We start from the raw sequence: 12451 nt of genomic DNA, 5'->3' as shown, positions 1-12451 counted from the left end.
GAGATTGAAACCTGTATAGGGGGAGTGGGGGACTCATCTACTTACGAACGAGTTAGGTTCCAGAGGTATGTGTTCGTAAGTCGATTTGTTCACAAGTCCAACTTTAACTCCCGTCGATTCCAAAACCGCGTTGCGCGGCGTGTACACCAAACACGGGTGGGGGGGGGGGATGGCTTTTACAAGTTGTACAATCTCCTGCGGATGTAGACGCCGCTGTTTCTTCATGTTCCGTAGACGCCGCTGGTTCTTCACGTTCCGTAGACGCCGCTGGTTCTTCGCGTTATGCAGATGCCACCGCCGCCGCCTGTTGTGCGACGGTTGAACTCGCGACTCTCGGTTTTGGACAACAACACAGGCAGCTTTCGTTCGTGTCTCGTTTGAAAGTTCGAAAGTAGAGGAGTCTCCGAGGTGGTTCACGCTACCACCAGACAAGACACGCGGTGTCTGTGTGTGTATATCCCTGAGTGAGACGGATCACTCACGCACACCCGCTCAACAACCAGCTCTTAACGCTTCTCAACGGACCTGATCGTCACGAATGACGAGTAGTAGCAGCTGATATCATCATCATCATCATGTGGGAATTGATTGCAGCAGCCGAAGACTCTCTCTCTCTCTATCACTCTCTCTATCACTCTTTCTCTCTCTGTCACTCTCTGTCACCCTCTCTGTCACTCTCTCTCACTCTCTGTCTCTCACTATCTCTCACTCTCTCTGTCTCTCTGTCTCACTCTCTGTCTCTCACTATCTCTCACTCTCTCTCTCTCTGTCTCTCTCTGTCTCTCTGTCTCTCTCTGTCACTCTCTCGGTCTCTCTCTCTCACTCTCTGTCTCTCACTATCTCTCACTCTCTCTGTCTCTCTCAGCGCCCCCCCCCCCTCCAAGAATTGCAGTTCACCTGCGCCCAGCCCACCGGGCGAGATGACTCCGGCAAACTGTTAAAACTCGAGAGCTGCCAGAGCGTGACCTTTCGGGACGCGCTCAAGGGAGCGCTGTACACATGCAGCGTGAAGGCGCTGCGCTGCCGCGAGCTGGCAGAACTCCCGGACACCAAGTGGAGGAGCGCCTTGGCACCATCGGGCGCAACCACCCCCCAGTGGAGCTGCCTGTATCGGCCCCCCATCACCAAGCGCTGCGGGGACCTACAGTGGAGGCTGCTCCACTGGACGCTACCCTCGGCCGCGTGGCAAAACAAAATTACCCCGGGGGCATCTGACCGATGCGCCTTCTGCCGGTGCAAGGGAGGACCTGGCCCACCAATACCTGGGGTGTTCACGGCTGTCCCCGCTTTTCCAGCTCCTGGAAGCCATCTCCCAGAAACTAGGGATGGCCTTCCACAGAAGCTGGCTTGCATACGGGGTGCCTTACCTAACGAGCAAACATCACAACCTGGTCAACTTCGTCTGTGCCCAGGCCAAAATGGCAATCTACAAGACTCGGAAAAAGAAACTGGACGGTGCGTCGGACGCCGGCTGCTCAACGGTGGTGACGCTACGAGGACTCATCAAGGCGCGGCTCCAACTGGAGCACACGTACTGTGCGTACGCCGGCGACACGCACGCAGAATTCTATGAAAGGTGGGGGGGGGCGGTCAGGCCCTCTGCACTGTGGCAAACGGAACGTTGACGTTCACCCTTTAACGGGATGGCCACGGTGGGCGGCGTACGTAGCAACGCGGTACCGGTGCTGCGCGTCAGAATGTGGCGAGTGTGTCGTGGTTTTTCTTCCTGTCACCAGGAACCGTACAGGACAAATGACTCTAGCACAATTGCGGCTGGAGAAATAAAGTCTGAAAAGTCAAAAGTTTGTCTCTCTCTGTCTCTCTCTGTCACTCTCTCTCTCTATCACTTTCTCTATCTCTCTCTCTCGCGCCTCGTGGAGGGTGGTCGCACCTAGCAGCAGCTCCTGCCTTTCCAGGTGTACGAGCGGAGGCCTGGGCTCAGGCTTCAGGCCTAGAGAGGGAATTTCTCGAATTTTTCTTTTTTTTCTTTAAACCCTCATTCCTTATCCTCTCTCTTTAGTGTTTGTCTCTTTTGTTTTTTTATTTTCCCATCACAGCCTGGGTTCACTGCCGCCGCTTCACCATGGCGCAGTACCCCAGGCTGGAGTGTCTCGCAAGGAAAAATGGCATCATCTGCTTCCCACCGCCCGAGACCGTCGCCGAGACCGTCGCAGCTGCGGTGGCCGTGTGCGTCGGCCATGCCGGCGTCCTGGCCGCACAGAGACAGGACCACGGCGTGATCGTGTACATGGCGGAGGAAGGCATGGTGGCGAGCCTGGTGGAGACAGGGCTCAACATCGGAGACCTGTTCGTCCAGTGCACCCCGCTCTCAACGCCCGCCATCAGGGTGCTCCTCTCCGGTGCACCCCCCTTCCTCAACGGTACAACACTAAAACAGGATCTACAGCGCTTTGGAATGGTAATCTCAAGCGTTACGATGCTACCGTTAAAAACGAAAGATCCGAAACTGGCGCATGTACTGTCTCTACAACGTCAAACATATATGATACTGAAAGATGGCAAAACCGACCTGGATGTAAACTTCAAATACACCATCGAAGGTTACACCTATACAGTATACGCCTCGTCGGCAATGCCACGGTGTGGTGGCGTTGGGCACACCCGCAGAAGCTGCCCGAAGGACAAAAAGGGAAAAACAGCGCCACCCGAAAAAACACCATCGCAAACAACGAAAACAACGCGTGAACTGCAACAGTAGCAGCAGCAGCAAACGCCGCAGCAGCAGCAGCAAATGCCGCAGCAGCAGCAGCAAACGTCGCAGCAGCAGCAGCAGCAACAGCAGCAGCAGCAACACCAACAACCGGTGGAGAGCAAGCAGCAACAAAAACAGCAGCAACATCCCCCCACCGACGCTGCTGTGAACTGCGCTCAACCGATGGATGACGATGGGGAGGGGGACTTCACCGTCGTTGAGTCGCGAAAACGGAAAGCCAGGAGGCACCGCAGTAGGAGGAGGCGGTGGCACCCGCCCAAAACGTACGGCAGCAGCAGCAACAGCAACAACCGAAAATAAAAACAGCAGCAACAGCGGCAGCGACGAGCAAAACGACCGCCACAACACAACGACAGAACGTGGCGATGAGCCCGAGCCGCAGGAAGCGGCGAAGGAAAACAACAACAAAGCCGACCTGCCTGATAACAGCAGAGGTGGCGAGCGACCACCAGACCCGAACTCAGATTTAGCAGCCCTGGAGAGAGAGAGAGAGGGAGGCCGGAGACCACCGCTACACTCGCTGGGGACACGGCGCCCAAGGACGTCGACCCCCCCCCCCTCACCCAACGAGGTGCTGGTAGCGGAGGCCACGAAGGGGAGCCAGTTCGAGCTGGGGGGGGCTTCGGAACGACTCAACCCAACCGAGGCTCACGCGGTCGCAGGGGAGGATTCGGATGACGAGGAGTCAGAATCCGACGCTGACGACACAATAAGTGAGAAGAGCTACTCAAACGTAACGAAGGAACGGGAGTACGCGCCCAGCAAAATCCTCAAATTCCTCAGGGAAAACTATAAAAAGCGGGGGACCAAACCCGAAAAATCCTTCTCCGACCTACAAGGCTTCTTAAAGATAGCCAAGAAAATACAAAGCACGCCGAACTCCTACGACTTCACCCCGCAGGAAAACCACCAGCTATAGGCGCTAATGCAAAAACTTAAAAAGAAGCACCTCTCCCTTCTAGAGTGCCCCCCCCCCCCAAAAAATGTCGATGTCACAACCGAAACCTAAAGCCACGGCGACCTCCGGTGTCAAGATCTCCAGCCTCAATTGCAACGGAGCCCGAGGTGACGAAAGGTGGCACCGCATCTGCAACTTTCTGGACGAGCACAAAGCAGATGTAATACTCCTACAGGAGACCCACCTCGACGCCACTCTCCACAACCAACGTCAACATCTCATAAGCAGCCAAGCTTTTTTCAGTCATGGAGAGGAAAACCGTGCAGGTGTCGCAATTCTATTCGGCCCAAAATGTATCCCGGAGGAAGTAGTCTTTAAAAAAATCAAAAGGGCACACCTGATCTCAGTGGATTTTGTGTACAACAACACGAGGTTCAGGTGTCTGAACGTATACGCGCCAAGCAAAAGCCGAGAGAGAGGGCAGTTCTTCACCAGCACACTGCGAAACACCCTAGAAGCAGGTAAAGCGGATGAGGTGATTATGGTCGTAGGCGGGGACTGGAACTGTACCCTCGACCCAACACTCGACCGCAATGGCCCCGAACCGCACCCAGAGTCTGCACGGCCGCTAGCAAACATGATACAACAATTTGGGTTCATAGACACGTGGCGGCTACAACACCCAGCCCAGCGCCAATATACGTGGTGCCGTGCGGCCCCCCAAGGTAGGATAAGCCTCGCCAGACTAGATCGAATGTATGTTAACAATGAGGGCGCAAATCTGCTCGAGGACAGTAAAATAAACCCGTCCGGCTTCTCCGATCATCACTTAATCTCGACGCTGCTGCGAGTTTCCAGAGAGCCACGTCGCTGCCCTTACTGGAGTCTCGATGTGCAACAACTAGAAGAGAAAAAATTCAGGGAGGCCTTTAAGACCTGCTGGCCACATTGGAAAAAAACCGAAAGCACCTACGACTCCAGCCTGCAATGGTGGGAGAGCGTAAAGGCGCAAGTCAGAGCTCTTTGCCTACAGCTCATGAGCCAGCGCGCCGCCGTCAAGCGTGACGCGGTGCAGCGCCTGGCGAATGAGCTGTTGCAGCTCGAGGCCGAGATGGGCTCCACTCAAGACGCACGCGACGACGGAAGGGGCCGCTGCTGCTACTAGAGAAACAGCAGCTTTTCAGAACCATCATAGATCAACAAGCACACATTTCCTTTGTACGAAAAAGGATGCAGCACCTCATACACGCGGACTCACCCTCCAACAACAACAACCCCTCGAGCAGCGGCAATAACATCTTGAGCCTGATAACCCCAGAAGGAGTAATAACAACCGCCGAGGAGAAAATCATGAAGATCGCCAGAAATTTCTACTCCAAACTGCTCAAAGAAGAAAGCACACAGGAGGAAGTGATGGAACAACTGTTAGAAGGGGGCCCCACCCTGGGGAATGCAGAGAGAGAAGGACTAGAGACCCCCATCATCCTGGAGGAACTACACGTCGCGATGAAGGGGCTGCCCATGGGAAAATCCCCAAGAATTGACGGGCTACCGGTAGAATTCTACGCAGCCTTTTGGAACGAGCTCGGCCCCTGTTTGCTGGAGCTGCTGGCAGAGAGCCTGCGGAAGGGAGAGCTCCCGTTGAGCTGCAGGAGGGCGGTGATAACGCTGCTGCCCAAAAAGGGAGACCTGCGGCAAATAGAAAACTGGCAGCCCGTGTCCCTCCTATGTACTGACTACAAGATAATCGCCAAAGCAATAGCAAACCGCCTGAAAATGGTGGCAGGTCAAATAGTACAACAAGAACAAACCTACTGCGTCCCCGGCCGCTGCATCTACAACAACATAAGCACGGTAAGGGACGTAATATCCTTGGCAGACATGCAAACCAAACTCAGGCCTCCTATTCATGGACCAAGAAAAAGCATTCGACAGGGTGAACCACGCATACCTTGGAAAGCTATTACTCTCTCTTGGATTTGGACCAACCTTCATAACACACGTAAAACTCTTATACACCAACATACACAGCATCCTAAAAATCAACCAGCGCCTAAGCCGCCCTTTCCTCGTAACAAGAGGAGTCAGACAGGGATGCCCCTTTTCAGGACTCCTCTACACACTATCCCTGGAACCACTCCTAAGAAACCTAAAAAACACCCTGACCGGGTTTGTAATCCCAGGGCCTGACAATGCAAACATCAAACTCTCCGCATATGCTGAGGACATATGCGTGGTAATCAACAATCAAGAGGACGTCGCTGCGTTACACCAAGCAGTGCTAGTTTATGAAAACGCCACCTGCGCAAAAGTAAACTGGCAAAAGTGCACGGCGCTACGAGTAGGGCCACAGAGCACCACAAGACCCGTACCCCTCCCAGGCGGAGTAGCGTGGCAGAACGAAGGAATCCAATATCTTGGAGTCCACTTGGTCAAGCCCCAAATAGTAATAAAAAACTGGACTGAACTGATCGACAAACTCGAGGCTAAACTGAAAGCGTGGGCACGCCTCCTCCCACACATGTCATTCCGGGGAAGAACACTCATCGCAAACAACCTGGCTGCCTCTGTCCTCTGGCACAGGACCAAAACTCTCCACCCTCCAGGATGGCTACTGTCAAAGGAAAACAGGTCGCTCACCCTTTTTGTTTGGGCTGGCAAACATTGGTTAAAACCAGGAGTTCTCCACCTGCCACTGAATGAAGGCAGCCAAGGTCTAACAGATGTCGCCGCCCGAGTCATGTGCTTCAGAATCCAGGCCGTGAAGAGCCTACTATACGACCGAGAAGAAGCACCATGGAAGTCGCTGGCCCTCGCCCTGCTAAGACACGCGGGAGGACACCTGGGATACAGGAGAGAATTATTCCTTACGGACCTAGCTCTAGTCGACTGCAGAGGGTTACCACAATATTATCGGAGCCTAGCGGAGGCGTGGCGAAGCCTTAAGTGGGACAGGGCGAGCCCGTACTGCAGCATGAACACCTTCCTGACCGAGCCCCTGTTTTTCAACAAAACGCGGCCGACATAAGCAGCACCGCAGGCCTCCGCACCATGTTGGCCGGAGAGAAAATACTATGCGAAACACTCTCAGCAATACGGACCCTGCAACTACAACTACACGCACCCAAAGACACCGGCGCCGCCCAACCAACCATCCCCCCCCCCCGCCTTCCCAGAGCTACGCATTGCCTGCATCCAGCCCCCAGGGCGATGCGATGCAGGCATGCTGCTCAAACTCGCGGACTGCGGAAACGTGACTCTCAAAGGCGCCTCCAAAACAGCACTATACGGCTGCTGCGAAAAAATGTTACATCCCCGAGCTCTGGAAAACCTACCGAGCACGAAATGGAGAGACACCTTCTCCCCACTGATTGACACTACTCCTCAGTGGAAAGAACTATACAAACCCCCCGTGGCGAAACGAAGCGGGGACCTCCAATGGAGGCTGGCTCACTGGGCACTGCCCTCAGCGGTGTGGGTCAAGAAAATCACCCCGGGAGCGTCCGAATCGTGCGCGTTCTGTGGCGAAAGGGAAGATCTATATGGAATGCCAGAGACTGACGCCACTATTGAAAATGCTGGGATCCATCTTTAGAAAGCTAGGAGTGCCTTTCTTCAAAAGCAGCCTTATATGCGGAGTGCCGTATAGAGCGAACAAGCGCCATAACCTGGCGAATTTTGTGCTCGCTCAGGCAAAAATGGCCATCTACAAAACGCGGAAAAAAAGGTTACAAAGCAACACAACCACGGACGAGGGCTGCTCGGTGGTGGCGATGATGAGAGGCCTGCTGGGAGCGAGGCTCCAACTGGAACACGAATACTACGGCCAGGTAGGGAGCGAGTATAACGTGTTCCAGGACAAGTGGGGGGCCGGGCGTGCCCTCTGCACTAGCAAAAGCGGCATACTGACGCTTACGATCTGAACGGTTTGGTCGAGGCGGACGGCAGACGTGAGGTGGGAACTGCACGCGCGTGGCGGAGTAGCCCGTGCAGTTGTTCGGCGGCGGGGTGCGCGTGCGGCGGTGTGACACACCTGGAGACGCGGCACGCGCGGCGGACCAATGACGCGGCATGAGCGGCGGCCCGACAGCCCGAAGGAGCGGCGCGCGCGCGGAGGTGCGGAGCACCGGGTGGTGTGACGCACGCGACGGCGCGGCGCGCGAGTGGCGTATGCGAGCGAGTGGCACGCGCGCGCATGAGTGAGTGGCGCATGTGCCATGACTCCTTGTGGGTTTTGTGTCCTTGTGTCCTTGGTGGATTCTGTTTGACCCGCTGTAATGAGCATCATGGTCTTTGGCCATGGACAACTTTGAATGCAAAAAGTGGCTACGGCACAATTGCTGCCACCGTTGGGAGAGGCCACACCTGCTGGTCGCTCCTGCTCTAACAGGTGCGCGGACGGAGGCCTAGAGAGAGGTAAACAGGGGTGAAATGCGTCGTCATCCTGCGCGTTTCTCTCCGTTTTCCAGCCTGAAGTGGTAGTACTATTATTATTACTGTTGTTGGTTTATTTTTTTGGCTTTATTTTTGTTGCTGCCGCGCTGCTGCCATGCGAGTGCCATGGCTCAGCTCGGCAGCATGGAGGCCCTCACGGACAAGCACGGCTTCCGATGCTTTCCACCACCGGGGACGTCGCTTGATATTGTTGCTGCCGCGGTGGCAGTGCACACCGGGCTGGCGGCCGTCCGTGTGGTGCAGCGAGAGAACCGTGGCTACGTGGTGTACGTGGCCACGGTGTATGCGGCGGCACGCGTCGTGGAGAGGGGGCTCAGCGTCGGGGGGGACGGGGGGCTGCTCGTCCAGTGCACCCCTCTCCGCGTTGGCGGTAAGAGTCACCATCTCAGGCGCGCCGCCGTACCTGACAAACGCGGAGTTGGTGGGAGACCTGCAACGCTACGGCACAGTGGCCTCCAGCATCGTCCTGCTGCCCATGCGGTCGCGGAACCCTGCCATGAGGCACATCCTGTCGGGGCAACGGCAGGCCTTCCTCATTAAAAGGTGGACGCACCGAGTTGGACGTGGCCATCAAGCGCACCGCTGGTGGTCGCGTCCACACGTTGTACCTGGCTACAACCGCGCCACGCTGACCCTGCGCCTGGCCGCGCAGAGTCGGCGCCCGAAGGCGACGGAGACGGCTTCATGGTAGTCACGTCACGGAAGCGGAAAGCCAAGGGCGGCCGAGCAGAGGGGGGGCGCAACGGCACCCTTCCAAAGTGGGCGGGCACCGTTGGTGGCACCATTGAGCCGGACGGCCGCCTGGACGAGGCGGCAGGGAAAGGCAGCGAGGGCGCGACGGAGAACGCGATGAGCGCCGCCGCCGCCGGCCAAGACCACCCGCCGGACGTGACCGAGGCATCGAGACAACCACCGGACCCGGCCGCAGCCGCACCGGCACGAATGAAGGGGGGGCCGCGGGCCACCGCCGCGCCTGAGGGCGCAGCGGTGCCCGAGGGGACCGCCCCACCCGCCCCATCGCTCGACGGGGCGACGGCCGCGGATTCCGCGGACGAGGTGCGCTCCGAGCCGGGTGGGACCCCGGCTCCGGGCAGCGCGACGGAAGAGGTGGCGATCACGTCCAGGGGGGACGTTCTACCCGCCTCGTCGTGCGACGGGGAGGGGGCCGCGGAGGCCACGGAAGGAGAGCGCCCCGAGCCTGAAGCGATGAGAGATGGAGCCGTGTGTGTCGGTTTCTTGTCGACCAAAAGGTCGAAGTGGCTCTCCTACAAGAGACACACCTCGACGCCGCTCTGCAGAGGCAACGGCAATACCTCATGGGCGGCCGGACGTTCTTTAGTCACGGGGAGGCCAACCGGGGAGGGGTCGCGATTGTGTGTGGCCTGACGTTCACCCCCGACCACGTGACTTTTAAAGAGATCATGAAGGGGCACCTGGTCACGGCGGACTTTGTGCTCGGCGACGTCAGGCTGCGGGTAATTAACTTGTACGCGCCGACCACGAGCCGCGAGAGGAAGCTGCTCTTTTTCTCTGGTGGCGGTGCGCTTGCTCCTCCCCCTTGTTGGGCACCGCAGGCCCTACTGGCGATTCAACCTGCAACTCCTAGAGAATATGGACTTCTAGAAGGCGTTCAGGGCCTTCTGGAAGGTGTGGGTAAAGCGTAAGGGTACTTTTGACTCGCTCCAGCAATGGTGGGATAACGGGAAAGTGCAGATAGGGGCACTATGCCAGCAGTTCGTGAGCCAGCACGCCGTAGCTAGGCGGGAACAGGAAGAGCGGCTACGGAACGAGCTGCTGGCGCTAGAAGCGGAACTGGGCTCACCCCAGGCTAAGGGGGACTGCTGTGTGGGGCTCTTGGAGCAGCAACGGCTGGTGCGGTCGGTGTCAGACCAGGATGCCTATAAAGCCTTTGTAGAGCAGAAGATGCAACATCGTTTAAAGATGGATGCGCCGACCAAATTTTTCTTTCGGCAACAGAGGCAACCGAAAACTAAAAACCTTATTTCTAGTTTGCAGGGGCCGAGTGGCGAAGTCCACATGAGTGATGAGGGCATCACCAGGACCGTTAGGGGGTTTTACAATAACCTAGTTACCGCGGAAAGCATCCAAGGGGATGCGCTTGGGGAACTGTTAGAGGGCGTGCCGCGACTGCCCCCCCCCCCCCCCCCGAGGTCGAGCGGCTGGAGGGGCCGCTCACCCTCCGGGAACTGGAGGCTGCGGTCGGCGGCCTCGCTACTGGGAAGGCACCTGGGATCGATGGCCTCCCGGCCAAGTTCTTCAGGGCCTTTTGGGGTGAGCTCGGGCCTTCCCTGGTCGAGGTGCTGGAAGCGAGTTTAGCAAAAGGGGAGTTACCGCAGAGTTGCAGGAGGGCAGTGGTGACCCTGGTGCCCAGGAAGGGGGACTTGCGCCTCGTGGCGAACTGGCGGCCGGTATCTGTGCTATGCATGGACTACAAAATCGTCGCGAAGGCTTTGGTGAACAGATTGAAGAGCACGGCGGGGACGATCATCCAGCCAGAACAGACGTACTGCATCCCGGGGCGGTCTATCCATGACAACATCGGGGTTGTCAGGGATGTGATCGACCTGGCCTCCTCTTTCTCGACCAAGAGAAGGCTTTTGACCGGGTCAGCCACGACTATCTGTACGAGGCGCTAATGGCCAATGGATTAGGCCAAGGCTTCATTGCCTACGTGAGGCTCCTCTACACGGACATCTCTAGCCTCCTCAAGCTGAATAATCGGCTCCGTGCCCCCCTAGTGGTCACGAGCGGCATCAGGCACGGATGCCCACTCTCGGAGCTGCTCTATGCGCTCTGCATTGAGCTGCTCCTGTTAACGCTAAAGCGGACCCTGTCGGGCTTCCGCATCTCCGGGCCAGAAAGTGCTGTGGTTAAGGTCTCGGCGTACGCAGACGACGTGTGCGCGGTGGTCAACGACGCGCAGGACGTGGCGGCGGTGCACAGGGCGGTCGGCCTCTACGAAAGCGCCTCCTCCGCCAGGGTGAACTGGCCAAAGTGCGAGGCTCTGTGTGCTCGCCTTGATGCTCCCAGGCGGGGTGGTGTAGGGCACGGAGGGTACAAAGTACCTGGGGGTGTACCTGGGTAACCCGGCCACCGTGGACAGAAATTGGGAGGATGTGGCGGAGAAAATCGGAGGGAGGTTGCAGGCGTGGACCCGTTGCTCTCCCCGGATGTCGTACAGGGGACGGGTCCTCGTCGTGAATAACCTGGCGGCGGCCATGCTTTGGCATAAGGCCAGAGTCCTCCACCCCCCAGACTGGCTGTTAACAAAAGTGCAGAGGGCCTTTACCGCCTTCGTCTGACACGGAAGGCACTGGCAGAGGCCAGGGGTCCTCTGTTTGCCTAGTGAGCGTCGCCAGCAGGGTGATGGCTTTCAGGCTCCTGGATGTAAGGCGCCTGCTGTACGAGCCAGAGGAGCAGCCCTGGAAGGCCCTGGCCCTCGGCCTGCTGAGACAAGCCGGGCGGCTTGGGTATGGCCGCGAGCTCTTTCTGACGGACCTGGGGGGGGGTTGACCAGTCGCCGCTGTCAAGATACTACCGCAGCCTGCTGGATGCGTGGCACAGTCTCGAGTGGGTAAGAGCGACCGCGGACTGCACGACTGGACGGGGGGGGCCGCGGGCCACCGCCGCGCCTAATGGCGCCACTGCGCCCCATCGCCCGACGGCGCGACGGCCGCAGATCCCGCGGGTGAAAGGCGCTCCGAGCCAGGTGGGACCCCGGCTCTGTGCGGCGCGATGGAGGAGGTGGCGGCCACGCCCGAGGGCGTCATTCTACCTGCCTCGTCGCGCGATGGAGAGGAGGCCGCAGAGGCCGCCCCGAGCCTGGCGAGATCCCGGCTCCGTGCGGTTCAACGGAGGAGGTGACGGCCGAGGCCCGCGCCGGCTCCGACGACGAGCAGTCGGGCTCCGATATCGACGACGGCGCCAGCGACATGAGTTTTTCGGGGGTGGCGGGGGAGCGGGAGTACGCACCCGACACCGTCATACGCTTTCTTCAATCCACCTTCAGGAAGCGTGCTTCCTTGATGTGCAGGGCTTCTTGGAGACGGCACAGAAGATCCATCGGGAGTATGGCTTGAGCCCGCGGGAAGGCTACCGGCTGAAGGCGCTGGTGCAGAAGGCGAGGAGGGAGATCGTCTCCCCTCCGTAGTGCGTTTGTGCCGCCACTCCCCACACCCATCACAATGGCTTCGGGTGTCAGGATAGCCACCCTGAACTGTAACAGCTCCCGCAGTGACAGGAGATGGCACCGCGTGTGCTGCTTTCTTAAAGATCAAAAGATCGACGTGGCCTTCCTGCAGGAGACACACCTTGACAACGCTCTGCAGGACCAGCAACAGCAC

This window comes from Lampetra fluviatilis, chromosome 77 (genome assembly GCF_964198595.1).
Source record: "Lampetra fluviatilis chromosome 77, kcLamFluv1.1, whole genome shotgun sequence".
Taxonomy (NCBI): domain Eukaryota; kingdom Metazoa; phylum Chordata; class Hyperoartia; order Petromyzontiformes; family Petromyzontidae; genus Lampetra; species Lampetra fluviatilis.
This window is presented reverse-complemented; position numbering follows the sequence as displayed.